At 44.6% G+C, this 12,068-nt stretch overlaps 1 long non-coding RNA gene across 1 annotated transcript in view; it reads left to right on the forward strand.

Annotated features, from left to right (window-relative positions):
• LOC308612690 overlaps positions 1 to 6,886 on the forward strand; it is a 56,194-nt gene extending 49,308 nt beyond the window's left edge. Inside the window, exon 3 of the long non-coding RNA XR_014015136.1 lies at positions 6,749 to 6,886. This is a non-coding gene — a long non-coding RNA (uncharacterized lncRNA). The remainder of the gene's footprint in view (positions 1 to 6,748) is intronic.
• Positions 6,887 to 12,068: the final 5,182 nt, after the last annotated feature.

Here is a 12,068-nt window from a genome sequence, read left to right on the forward strand (position 1 = left end):
AAAATCAGCTTAGCACCCTGACTTGGGTTAATAAAATGCAGCTGGCAGGATCTCAGCTCAGAGGCCACCGTTCCCTGGTTCCGTCATTATAAAGCCCCACTAAAAATGCCTCATTATAATTGATGCTCACTGATTATACACCTTTTTAAAAAAAATGCAAAGAGTACCTCCAGAAGGAGTCTTTGCCTTACACAAGCCCGCTAGAAGAGAGACACATATCAAAGACAGATAGCTAAGAAGACGTAGGACAGGCTAAATGTATTTTCACAAGTACCCTTGAGATGGACTCGATGCAGATTCTGACTTTATTAGGTGCCTTGGGGTCAGGAAAATGCACCAAGAATCGATATAGAAATAGGAATATTGCCCAGATTGTGTGCTTGTGAAGGGGACTCTGATAGTACTGTCACCAATAATGTGAAGATGAGGATTCCAAATGAAAAAATTTATTTTCCTAAGGAAAACAAGATGTCACGATGCAGAAAACCTGTGACAACTTCTCCTCCAGTTAGGACAGAACAAAAGCCTCTTGAATCACTAAGTCACTACCTGACTATGTAGCCCCCGGACCACCGTCTCTCAGTTTTTCTAAGACTAAGGCTTCTAGGCCAGTTGATTCCACTTCTCTTTGAATAGAAAAGTCTTCTCTCCTGGCTTCTTGGACAGAGGCACCCACACTAAAACGATCCACAGTAAAAGGACATTCGGGAGGTCAAAGTGCTGGAGTGAAGCTTCGTGGTTTTCAAGCAAACTCTACTTTCTGGAAAGTTTCTGCTGGCTGACTCTGAGGAAAGAGAAAATGGAATAGACAACAAAGCCTGAGGTGAGGGGTGGATGTTCCCATCGGGGAACTCTCGGCCTGGTGGAATATCATTAAGGTGTATTACAAGCCAGGAAACTGAGGAAGAAACATTACTAATTACACTTCAATCTTGTTTCTTTGAATCTCTATTCAGAGACAGCTGGGGTGATTTCACAGGAAGGGAGAAGAAAACAGTTTTTCATGGGTGGTAGGGCTACTGTTAAGGAAGTTTTAATGAGGCACTCTGGGCATGGTCTTAGCACAACTAAAATGGCTCTGGAGGTGGTGGGGTCACGTGACATTAATATGGGGAAACGCTTGATTCCATTCTATTTGCTTCAGATTCCTCTCCAAATATTAATTGCCTGAATTTCCCTGGTCAAGTGAAAAGGATAAGCATATGCAAATTTTTCATTTGGCTGTTTTATTACATTAGCCTGTATTCCTTCCAGATGTGGTCCGTACAGGTGATGTATTCTAGCACACATCCCCACATGCAGGTGAGGAGCACAGCCTCCTGCACTGTCCTTGGGATGAGTTATGACTGGCTTATGTTGAGGACTCATTATGTGCTGTGCCTTGGACTGGGCTCTTTATATAAACCGTATCTCCTCCTGACTCCCGCACCACTCTATTATCTCAATGAGGAGCTTTCCTACCACTACCACCTACCTGAACTCTGCCTCTTCCTTCCCTAAAAACAATGGCTCATCTCTCTGCACTGTACTTCTGTGTTATTCCCCCAAATATAATTCTACCCCTTGCCTCCCCCTGCCCACCTCCCTGTGCCTCAGTTAGGATGACTGTACTTCAGTGACAGAACTCAATCCAAGTTCCTGTTTCTGGCATCTGTCTAGGTCCCCAAGGTCCTGGGGACTGACCCTGCCATAGCCCCAACCCAATAGGTTGAGCCTGTCCCTTGGGAACAGAGCCTTGAACCTGTCTGCCAACCGGGGGGCTCTGGGTACCTGCTTCCCTTGCTTTCCTTTTCCTGTGCTCTGCTCGTATATTGGGACACTTTCCTTCAATGAGTTCAAGTAGGGAAAAGCGGCTAGCACCATGCCTGACACAGAGGGCACTAAATAAATGCTGGAATCCCCTTACTCAGCTAGGCCCCCAAGTCCCTGACTGGGAGTGGCTTCATTCCTTGGACACCAGGCCTCGACCACTGATCAGAACCTCTTCTGGCTATACCCCCCCATGCTTCCATCTCCTCCAGTTCATTGATTTGGGGCTCAACCTTGCCCTTCACACCATCCGTATCACAGCTGAGAGTTCTGGTGGATTTAATCAGAGGTCTTTCTTGAACACCTTGAAACAAAGGCCAGAGGATCCCAGAACAATCTCACACTAAAATTCTCTTTTGTTCAACAAATATATATTGATGATTCAGGCTCTGGGCCTCCATGGTCCCAGCCTAGGTTGGATGCTGGTAATAATGAGGTGAAAAAGCAGGTCTAGCATTGCCTCTCCTGTTACCTCGTGCTTCCCTCATTCCTGGAAGCCACAAGCCCTACCCAAGACGCACCCTCTGCAGTCTCATCCTCTGCCCCTTTAGCCAGTCCAGCTTCCCCCGCATCCCAAGTGCCTTTTCAGGTCCTCTGTCCTACATGCACACAAGTGAAGAGAGTGTCTTCTCTCCTCCACTGAACCAGCAGTAGGATGACATCCTTTTAGAACTCTACTACTGCTTCCCAAACAGCCTTCTAAAGTCCTCAGGTGAGACTTATTGTTTATTATTAATTTATTAATTAGTCAGTTCATTCACCAATCAATTACACATTGTACCCTGCTTAGAGACCACACAGCATAGGGTTAGAGCATTGACTCTGGAGTGAGACTGAGTTTAAAGCCTGGCTCTTCCACTTACTCACTGGGAAACCTTGGGAATGTTGCTTTTCTTCTCTGTGCATCTGTTTCTTCAGCTATAAAATATGAGAGAGTACTTGACAGGGTTATTATGAGAACTAAGTGAGTTAGACAGCACTTTCCACAGAGATATTCTCAATGAGCCTTAGCTACCACTGCCATTGAGTGCCAGCACTGGGCTAGGAGCTGGGAGGCAGTGGTGAATAGTACCGAGAGTCAAACAAGCAAATATAGGAAAGCAGGAGGATTGTAGTAGACTAGTACCAGGTGCTTGAGTGCGTAGTGGGAGCGTCGCCTGGAGGGCTTGTTAAACACAGGTAGCCAGACCCTACTGTATGTTTCCTATTGCTGCTGTAACAAATTATCGCAAACTTAGTGGTTGAAAACAACTCAAATGTATTATAGTCGTGAGATTCAGAAGTCCAAAATGGGTCTGACTGCGAAAAAAATCAAGTTTTCAGCAGGGCTGAGTTCCTTTCTGGAAGTTCTTGGGGAGAATAGCTTTCTTGTCTTTTCTAGCTTCTGGAGGCTGTGCACATTCCTTGGCTAGTGTCCCCTCTTCATCTTCAAAGCCAGCAATGGCTAGTCAAGTCTTTCTCATGATGATATCTCTCTGGTTCTGACTCTTCTATCTCCTTCCCCATTTAAGGACTCTTGTGATTACACTGGGCCTACCTGGATAATCCAGGATAACCTCTTTATTTTAAAATCAGATGATGGGAAATCTTAATTCCATCTGCAGCTTCAATTCCCCTTTGCCATATAATGTAAGATATTCAGAGGTTCTGTGGATTCGGATGTGGACATCTTTGGGGAGGGCCAATATTCTGCCTATCACACCTATTCTCAGAGGTTTTGATTCATTAGGTCTATGATGGGGCCCAAGAATTTGCATTTCTAACAAGTTCTCAGATGCTTCTGCTGCTACTGATCCAGGAGCCACTTTGAGAACAGCTGGTTTAGAGACTCTGCTCATTCACATCTTCATCCATTCAACAGATTTTTTTGGATCTCTAACTGTAAGCCCAACCCTATCCCAGATGCTGGTAATGGTGCCTGCCAGTAAAAACAATTTAAAAAGGAAAGAAAAGAAAAAAGCCCATAATCTAGCAAGGGGGGCCAACAATTTCAGTGTGGGGTGATGTGTAGTCTAATAGAGCTACGTGCAAAATGCTAAGCCTTCCCAGAGAACAGCGACTAACAGGGGCCAGGGTGGGCTTCGTAGAGGAGGTGACAGGCAAACTGGCTATGAACGAATAAAGAGGAGATTTTCAGAAAGTTAAGGAGGGGAACATTATTGCAGGTATTGGGGAACAGCATATGAAAAAGAGCATGACATGTTTAGGGAATGGGGAGTAGTTCTCTGCAGGTGGACTGGATAGTGCATTGCAGTGGGAGAAGAGTTGGAATAGGCCATATTGAGGAGTGCAGTGGACCTGTTTAAGTTACCTGCCCAGCCCACACTGTCTTCATTGAGAACATTCCTCTCTACTCCTCCAAAGATATGAACCTCAGGCTGGCATGTTTTGTCCACATGATCTTTCTTGACCCATGAGCTAAGCCAATCACAATTCCTTTCTCATGAATGTATTCTAAGAGATATGAAGGTTAGGTAGACTTGAATTAAGAGTGTCTGTTGGGGTGGGGGCGGTCATGTGTATTGATAAACATGTGGGAGGGTAGTGAGGAGATGGAGGGGGTGCTGCAGGAGAATGGGGCAAAGTCACTGAAAGAAGAGATGAGATACTGAAGGCAGTGAGAGAGGAGCCTGCAAACGGGGGACACTGTCCACGACAGCTCCCCTAATGCCTGTCTCTACTTCTTGTCTTACGAATATTTCTTTTTCTTTATTTCTTTGTTTGCCTGTTTCTTTTTTTTTTAATTTTTTAAAACTTAAAAAAATATTTATTATCATTATTATTATTTTTTGGGCTGTGTTGGGTCTTTGTTGCTGTGTGCACGGGCTTTCTCTAGTTGCAGCGAGCAGGGACTACTCTTTATTGTGGTGCATGGGCTTCTCATGGTGGTGGCTTCTCTTGTTGCAGAGCACGGGCTGTAGGCACGTGGGCTTCAGCAGTTGCAGCATGCAGGCTCAGTAGTTGTGGCTCACAGGCTGTAGAGCACAGGCTCAGTAGTTGTGGTGCATGGGCTTAGTTGCTCCGCGGCATGTGGGATCTTCCCGGACCAGGGCTCGAACCTGTGTCCCCCGCACTGGCAGGTGGACTCTTAACCACTGCGCCACCAGGGAAGTCCTGTTTCTTTTTTTGATACCTTATTTTTAGGTAGTTCTACGTGCACAACAAAATTGAGAGGACAGTACAGAGGTTTCCCATTTACCTCCTACCCCCACAGAGCATATCATTTCATCGTCAGTATCACTCACCAGCGTGGTACATTTTTTACCAAGGATGAACCTACGTTGACACATCATAAGCACCCAAAGTCCGTCTCTGGACTCTCTGTATAATAAATCTTTTTCTTAAATTAAATAGAATACATTTCTTTCTTTTTTTCTTTTCCCTTTTGCAACCAATAATCACTAACTTATATGAAGAGTTTAGATTTTATCTTGGCAGAAGTGAGCCAGTGGAAGTGTATGAGGCAAAGGAGTAACACAGTTAGATTTGTGTTTCAGAAAGATCTCTGGCAACAAAAGGGGTTGGGGAAGGAAGCTGATGAAAGGCTCTAGCACTGGTCTGGGCAGTAGAGGATGAGAGCCTGAAGTCAGGCAGCAGCGGTGAGGATGGAAGGAGGGGGTGTGTCTGAGGGATACTTGGAGGTAGAATTGACAGGTCTTAGTATCTTGAGTTGCAGGGAGCCCAGGCCACAAAGAGTTAAGGAAAGTCCTCAGTTTCTAGCTCAACGAATTAAAAGAACTTCAAACCTGTTAACAGAGAAAGTGAGGACAGAATCACATTTGGATGAAAGATATTAAGGTTAGTTTTAGACATACGTAGCATTTGAGAAGCCTGTGGCAATATCCAGTAGACACTGACACTTTATTCCTGGAGGTCAATAGATGAGTTAGAATAAAGGTGCATATAGGTGGCATCCACCTGATTGGATTAGATTCCAGAAACAGTTTAGCATGAGAAGAAAAGAAAGAAAGAAGGGTAAAAAGAAAGAAAGAAAGAAAGAAGGAAAAAGAAAGACAGAAAGAGGAAAGAAGGAAGAGAAAGAAAGAGAGAAAGAGGAAGGAAAGAAAGAAAGAAAGAAAGGAAGGAAGGAAGGAAGAAAGAAAGAGGAAGGAACGAAGGAAGAGAAAGAAAGAGAAAGAGGAAGGAAAGAAAGAAGGAAAGAAAGAGGAAAGAGAAAGAAAGAAAGAGGAAGGAAGGAAGGAAGAAAACAACAGAAATGCAGACAACACAAACATTGACAGGCCAGAAGAGGGACATGAGGACATGAGCCAGCCAAGGAATCTGAGAAGGAAGGGTCAGAGGGGTAGAAGGACAGCCCAGAGAGAGAATCACAGAAGCTAAGGAAGGAGAGCTTTAAGCATCAGGGAATGACCATGCAGGTCAAATTAAGTAATATGAAAGCTGGAAGGGGTTCGCAGTATTTGATATTTGAGACATTGTTGTCTTTTAAAGAGAGCAGTTCCATCAAAGTGGAGATAGTGGTAATAAGGTGAGGTCATCTTGGTTGAGAAGTGACTGGTTGCTAAGGAAGTAGGCAAAACAAGTGACAGCTTCCGTCTCTAGAAGTTTGGACGTGAAGGAAAAGACACATTTGGGCAGAAGCTTAAGGATGAAGACAGAGTGGACTGATTGTAAAACTGACCCTCATTCTTCATCCTTCCCTGAAACCACACCTTCTGTGATGTGACTTTGCAGCTCCTCCAATCAAGTCTATCTATTTCCTTGCTCCTGGTCTGGCCTGTGGTTTGCTTTTGCCCATAAAATGAGGCAGAAGTGATATTGTGCTAGTTCTAGAGGCCTGTGTACTTCTTTTCTCTCTGTCTTAAAATCCTGCCAGGCCACCATGAGACCAAGCTTGTGCTAACTTGCTAACTTGCTGGATAAGTGATCAGTGGCCCAGTCACCACTTCCCCATAACTAATAACCTGCTAATTTCCAGGCATGTGAGTGAGATCATCCTTGACCAGCCTGCCTCCGCCAGCCCACCTGCAGACTGCACACTCGTGAGGATATGCAGCCGGTATGTCAGGCTAAAGCCAGCCTGGCCCAGATGAATAGAATTGCCCAGATGACTCATCAATTTGTGAGTAAAAAAAATGCTTGCTTTTCAAGCCACTGTTGTCAGGTGCTTTGTTATACATCCATAGGTAACTAACTGATTCAAGAATTTATGGGGGGCTTCCGGGGGGCTTCCTGGGGGCTTCCCTGGTGGTGCAGTGGTTGGGAGTCCGCCTGCCAATGCAGGGGACACAGGTTCGAGCCCTGGTCCAGGAAGATCCCACATGCTGCGGAACAACTGGGCCCGTGTGCCACAACTGCTGATCCTGCGCTCTAGAGCCCGTGAGCCACAACTACTGAGCCCTCAGGCCACAACTACTGAAGACCACGTGCCTAGAGCCCACGCTCCACAACGGGAGAGGCCACCGCAGTGAGAAGCCCGTGCACCGCAACGAAGAGTGGCCCCCACTCGCCGCAACTAGAGAAAGCCTGTGTGCAGCAACGAAGACCCAATGCAGCCAAAAATAAATTAATTAAATAAAATTAATTAATTAAAAAAAGAGTTTATGGGAAGGTTTTCATTATCTTGCTTTGGCAGGGGGGAGATTTGAGCATATCTGTGTGTTGGGGTTGTTGGGGGAGACAGCCTTAAGATTCAAGAAAGAGGGAGGAAGTGATGAGAGAAGGGGATGTGACCAAAACCTCAGGTGGAAGGTTAGCCTGGGAACACGCAGAGAGCCTCCTTTCCTTTCAAGAGAAGAAAAAGAAGTAGGGCTAGAGGAGGATTGTCCTGGACTGAGATTCAGTGCCTCTCTGGGACTTCAGCCCTAAACTGTGAGGGTGGTAGCTTCTCCAGCTGCATCTCTGGACATGCTCACATTTAACATCCAACCAAAAATTAACACCTCAAACTCATGCATTTCCACATCTGTCAAAGCTAAAAGGGGCATCTGAGACAGATTGCCTTTTGTTTTCACGGGCGTGTCAAATGCCGCAGTGACAGCAAAGGAATAATCTTCAGTTTGTGTATAATGAGGTCTGAAATTTCCGTCTCCACACATTGATCATGAATCTTATTTCACTAGATAAACTGACAGCAGAGTCTCAGGTACTTAAACAAAATTTTGAAAAAAAAAATCACACAACCACCCACATCTATGGGTTTTTTCCTACTATCACTTTTATGGTTCAGTTATTTTGTCTGGATGCACTCGTTTCCAGTTTTGTCTGGATTCCTCAACAGCCAAATCATTCCTTAATTCTAGACATATACTCCTCTATCCTGAAATATGATTTAGTGGAAAGACAACTGGTTTGGGAGGTAGAAGAACTGAGTTCTAGCCTTGATTCTGCTAAGTCACGTAACCTCGGTTTTCTTATTTGAAAAATGTGTTCCTCCAGCAAATATTGATTGAGTACTTACTTACCATGTGCTAGGCACTGTTTAAGTACTTAGGATAGCTTAGTAAAAAAATGAAACAAACAAACAAACAAAAAGCAAAAACAAAAAAACACCCCTGCCCTCAGGAAGCTACATTCTGGAGAAACATCAGACAATGAAAACACATGCAATAAACAGGATAATTCTATCATACGATAGACGGTAAATAGTGTTATGGAAAAAAATTATAGATCAAGTAGGAGTGGGAGCAGGTTGCAGGTCAGGGGAGACCCCTGAGGAGGGGCTGGAAGTGGGTGAAGGAGTTACCACGAGAGTATCTGGAGGAAGAACGTTCCAGGCAAAGTCCCTCAGAGTATCTCCTCAGTCTTTTCCCCCATACTCCGTTCCTCTTTGCTGGCCTTGGAGAAGGTTTACAATGCACACAACCTCAAGGCCAGGCTTCCATACCACTCCACACATTTCTTTAAACAGCCAACAAATGGCCAACTGTTCCCTTTGAGCGAGCCCCATGGGCATTAGGTGCAAGAGTCTGTTGTCTTGCATTTACTTTCAGGGACCTCTGTGTGCAATTTTCCTGCCATCCAAAAGGCTAGATCTGTATTATGCCAAACATCACATGGGTATTTCCTTCCTGCTGTGCACAGGGCAGTTAAAGCTGGCAAATGTATTTTTTTTTTAAAAAATAGACATGACTCTTTTTTTTAATAATTGCTGAAAATTTTTAATATTTCTGTCATTTCACAAAATATCTTTTGTTGACATTCTACAAATGATACCATCCAATAATGTCCCAATACTTTCTTCTTGGGAAGATAGTTTATCTTTTTGACTTCCATAATATTTGTTATTTCAGGGAGACTGATAAGGTAACTACCATTTCTGAGTACCTCTTATGTGCCAGGTACTGGCACATTCTTTATTTCCCCTAATCCTTCCAACACCCCCGCCTCCTTCTGAGATAAGCATTTTCCCACTTTACAGATAAGGAATCAGAGGTTCAGAGAATTTAGGAAACTTACCTATAGTCACATTGCTAGTAAGTTTTATAGCCAGAATTAGATTCCCAAGTGCATGTTCTTTCCACTATACCACACTTCATTTCTTCTTAAGTACCCTTTGATCTAGCTAGAAAACCTGATGTATATATGAGACATCTAGAGAGTCATTTTAAGGCACGTGGCATGGTGGTTAAGGGCTTGGGCTCTGCAGTCAGACAGGCTGAGGTCAATTTTAGTTCTGCCACGTCATAATTGTGTGATTGTGGGCAAAGTGACTTAACTTTTCTGAGCTTCCTTTTTTTTTATTTATAAAATATGTATAAGTACCCAACTCATAAAGTTTTGGGGAGGATTCAGTGAGATCATTCATATAAAGTGCGTGGCGGGCTTCCATGGTGGCGCAGTGGTTGGGAGTCCGCCTGCCGATGCAGGGGACACGGGTTCGTGACCCGGTCTGGGAAGATCCCACATGCCGCAGAGCAGCTGGGCCCACGAGCCACGGTCGCTGAGCCTGTGCGTCTGGAGCCTGTGCTCTGCAGCGGGAGAGGCCGCAACAGTGAGAGGCCCACGTACTGCAAAAAAAAATAAATAAATAAAGTGCATGGCACAGTGTCTCTCACATAACTGCTCATACATGTTAACAATTAGTCTCATATATTGCTGATGAAATTTTTAAAAGCTTATGTAACTTTATGTATCAAGATATCTCTGGAAGGCTCAGAAGGAGGCAGAAGGAACTGGCCGCACAGCGCCTCTGAGATGGGAACTGGGGAGCTGGAATAAAAAGACTTAACTTTTCATCTGATTATTTGTACACTCTATATATGTTTAAATTTTGGGCCATATGATATTACTTATTCAAGGAAATAATTAGTTAGTTTTTAAATGCTATGATTACCATTGTAAAGAATTTGGGATAAAGAAGCCATCAGTGGGGTAGACTGATTTGGAAGAGGTTTCTTGGAGGAGATGAATTGAGCAGGACCTTGAAGCAGGTACAGAATTTTGATGCCAGAATAAAGAACTGGGAGGCATTTTAAGTGAAAGTTTCTTGCAAAGTAGAGCACAAAGGCAGGAGTGAGTAGCCAGCGGGTGCCGTCCACTCAATGATAATTGTTTGGTGTTGTGATAACAACTAATCCAGGTGGTAGAGAATGGTTTTCAAATGCCTAGAGTGGAAAAGAGAGAGTGTAAGTGAAAAATTGCCCAAACCACCTCACACGCAAAAATTAAGAAAGACTGCTTGTTGAGGACGATGTCATGAGCCCTGCTGCCAGAATTATTCTGGTTCATCAATCCAAATTGAGCTGGAGGAACCTTTGACATCCCCCTTTCTCTGCCTGCAGGTCAGCTGGCTCCAATCCTGAGGTCATCACTCATCAAGAGGGGATAATCCCAAGGACAGCAGGATCGGCTTCGTCACTTGGATTTAGGAACGAGAAACCCATCAGGCAACTAAACAGTAACAATGACCCACCATTAAACACACAGAGAGAAGAGCGTGACAAGGAGTTTGTACAAGAAGAAGCCAGGAGCACTTGCTGACAGCGCCTACTGAGACGCTGACCACTGTGAGCTCTGCCCACTGAACTGCAGTACAAAATCGCCCTCTCCCCAGAGTTGCTTGGACATGCACACAACATCAGTTCAGACAATGGGCTCTGCACAGACTTAACAGAGTGAAAAGAATTTGGGGGTCAGATGGACCTGGGTTTGACTTGTTATGCTGCCACTTTTCTGTAGAATGCTTTGGTCACATTGTCAAATGTCTCTGAGCCTCAGTTTCCTTGTCTGCAAAATGGAGCTAATACCTACTCTGAGGCTTTTAAGAGGATTAAATACAACAGTGTCTGAAAAGCGCAAGCTACACAGGTACTTCTCTTTATGGAAAAAGAGCAAGACGGGGACCAAAAAGGGAACCAATACAAAGAGAGCTGTTTGAAAAATTATCCTCTGTTGCAGGTACTCAGACTCCGTAGGTATGCTTACTTCTTTAGCTCGGATACCAGGGGGAAAAGACGGAGAGAGAAATGGGGAAAGGCAGGAAGCCAGAATCTGGCTCTTGTATGAGAAAATTCACTCTAACTAATTTTCAGACAATGTTACTCTCCTTCCTCAAACACTGGGACCACAGGGCATTATGCCAAAGAAGTCAGCAGCCTGGCAGATATTTTAAACTGATTCTGAGACCGAACGACAGGCCATTTGTGCCATATGCCACTGACATGTTAATCTAGGCAAAGATGCTAGTCACCTGGGGACATCCATGCTGAAATGCCATTTAGGCAGGGCACAGCAACTCCAATGACAGAAGTTCATCAAGGCAAATGGTGAGGGCGGCCAAGAAGATACAAGTGGAAAGGAGCAGTGAAAGGGAGATAGTGTTTAATCCTTGAAAGATTTTCTGAGTTGCAGACACTTCATTATGCTTCTAGGAGAGCTGCAGATCTAACAAACATCAAAACTGTGTATTTACAGGCCGGACAAATGAGTGTCTACTACTTTTGCACCCATTATACTATGTGACCGCCGGCCCCATGACCCTTCTATCCACTGGCAAATACTGGGCGATGTTCCAGTCCATCAGAATGACCTCCTTTATCCCTGCAGTTTCATTGTAAAAAGCAAGTAGCTGCCGAGTGCCTCTAGCAGATGCCCCGGTGTCAGACTTTCCAGGGTCCAATTTGGTCGGAGCACTCTGGGCCTTTGGTCTCCCTCTCCCCTTTGCGCAGCCCTGTTTCTTGTTTACTATGAGCAATAATGAGCTTCTCCACCCCAGCATGAGGACAGGCTCACAGCCAGCACATGAAAAAGGCTAAGCTCGTGTGTGGCAATTACTCTATTTCTTGGGCAGATCACAC

This window comes from Mesoplodon bidens, assembly GCF_964165515.1.
Source record: "Mesoplodon bidens genome assembly, chromosome: 2".
Lineage (NCBI taxonomy): Eukaryota > Metazoa > Chordata > Mammalia > Artiodactyla > Ziphiidae > Mesoplodon > Mesoplodon bidens.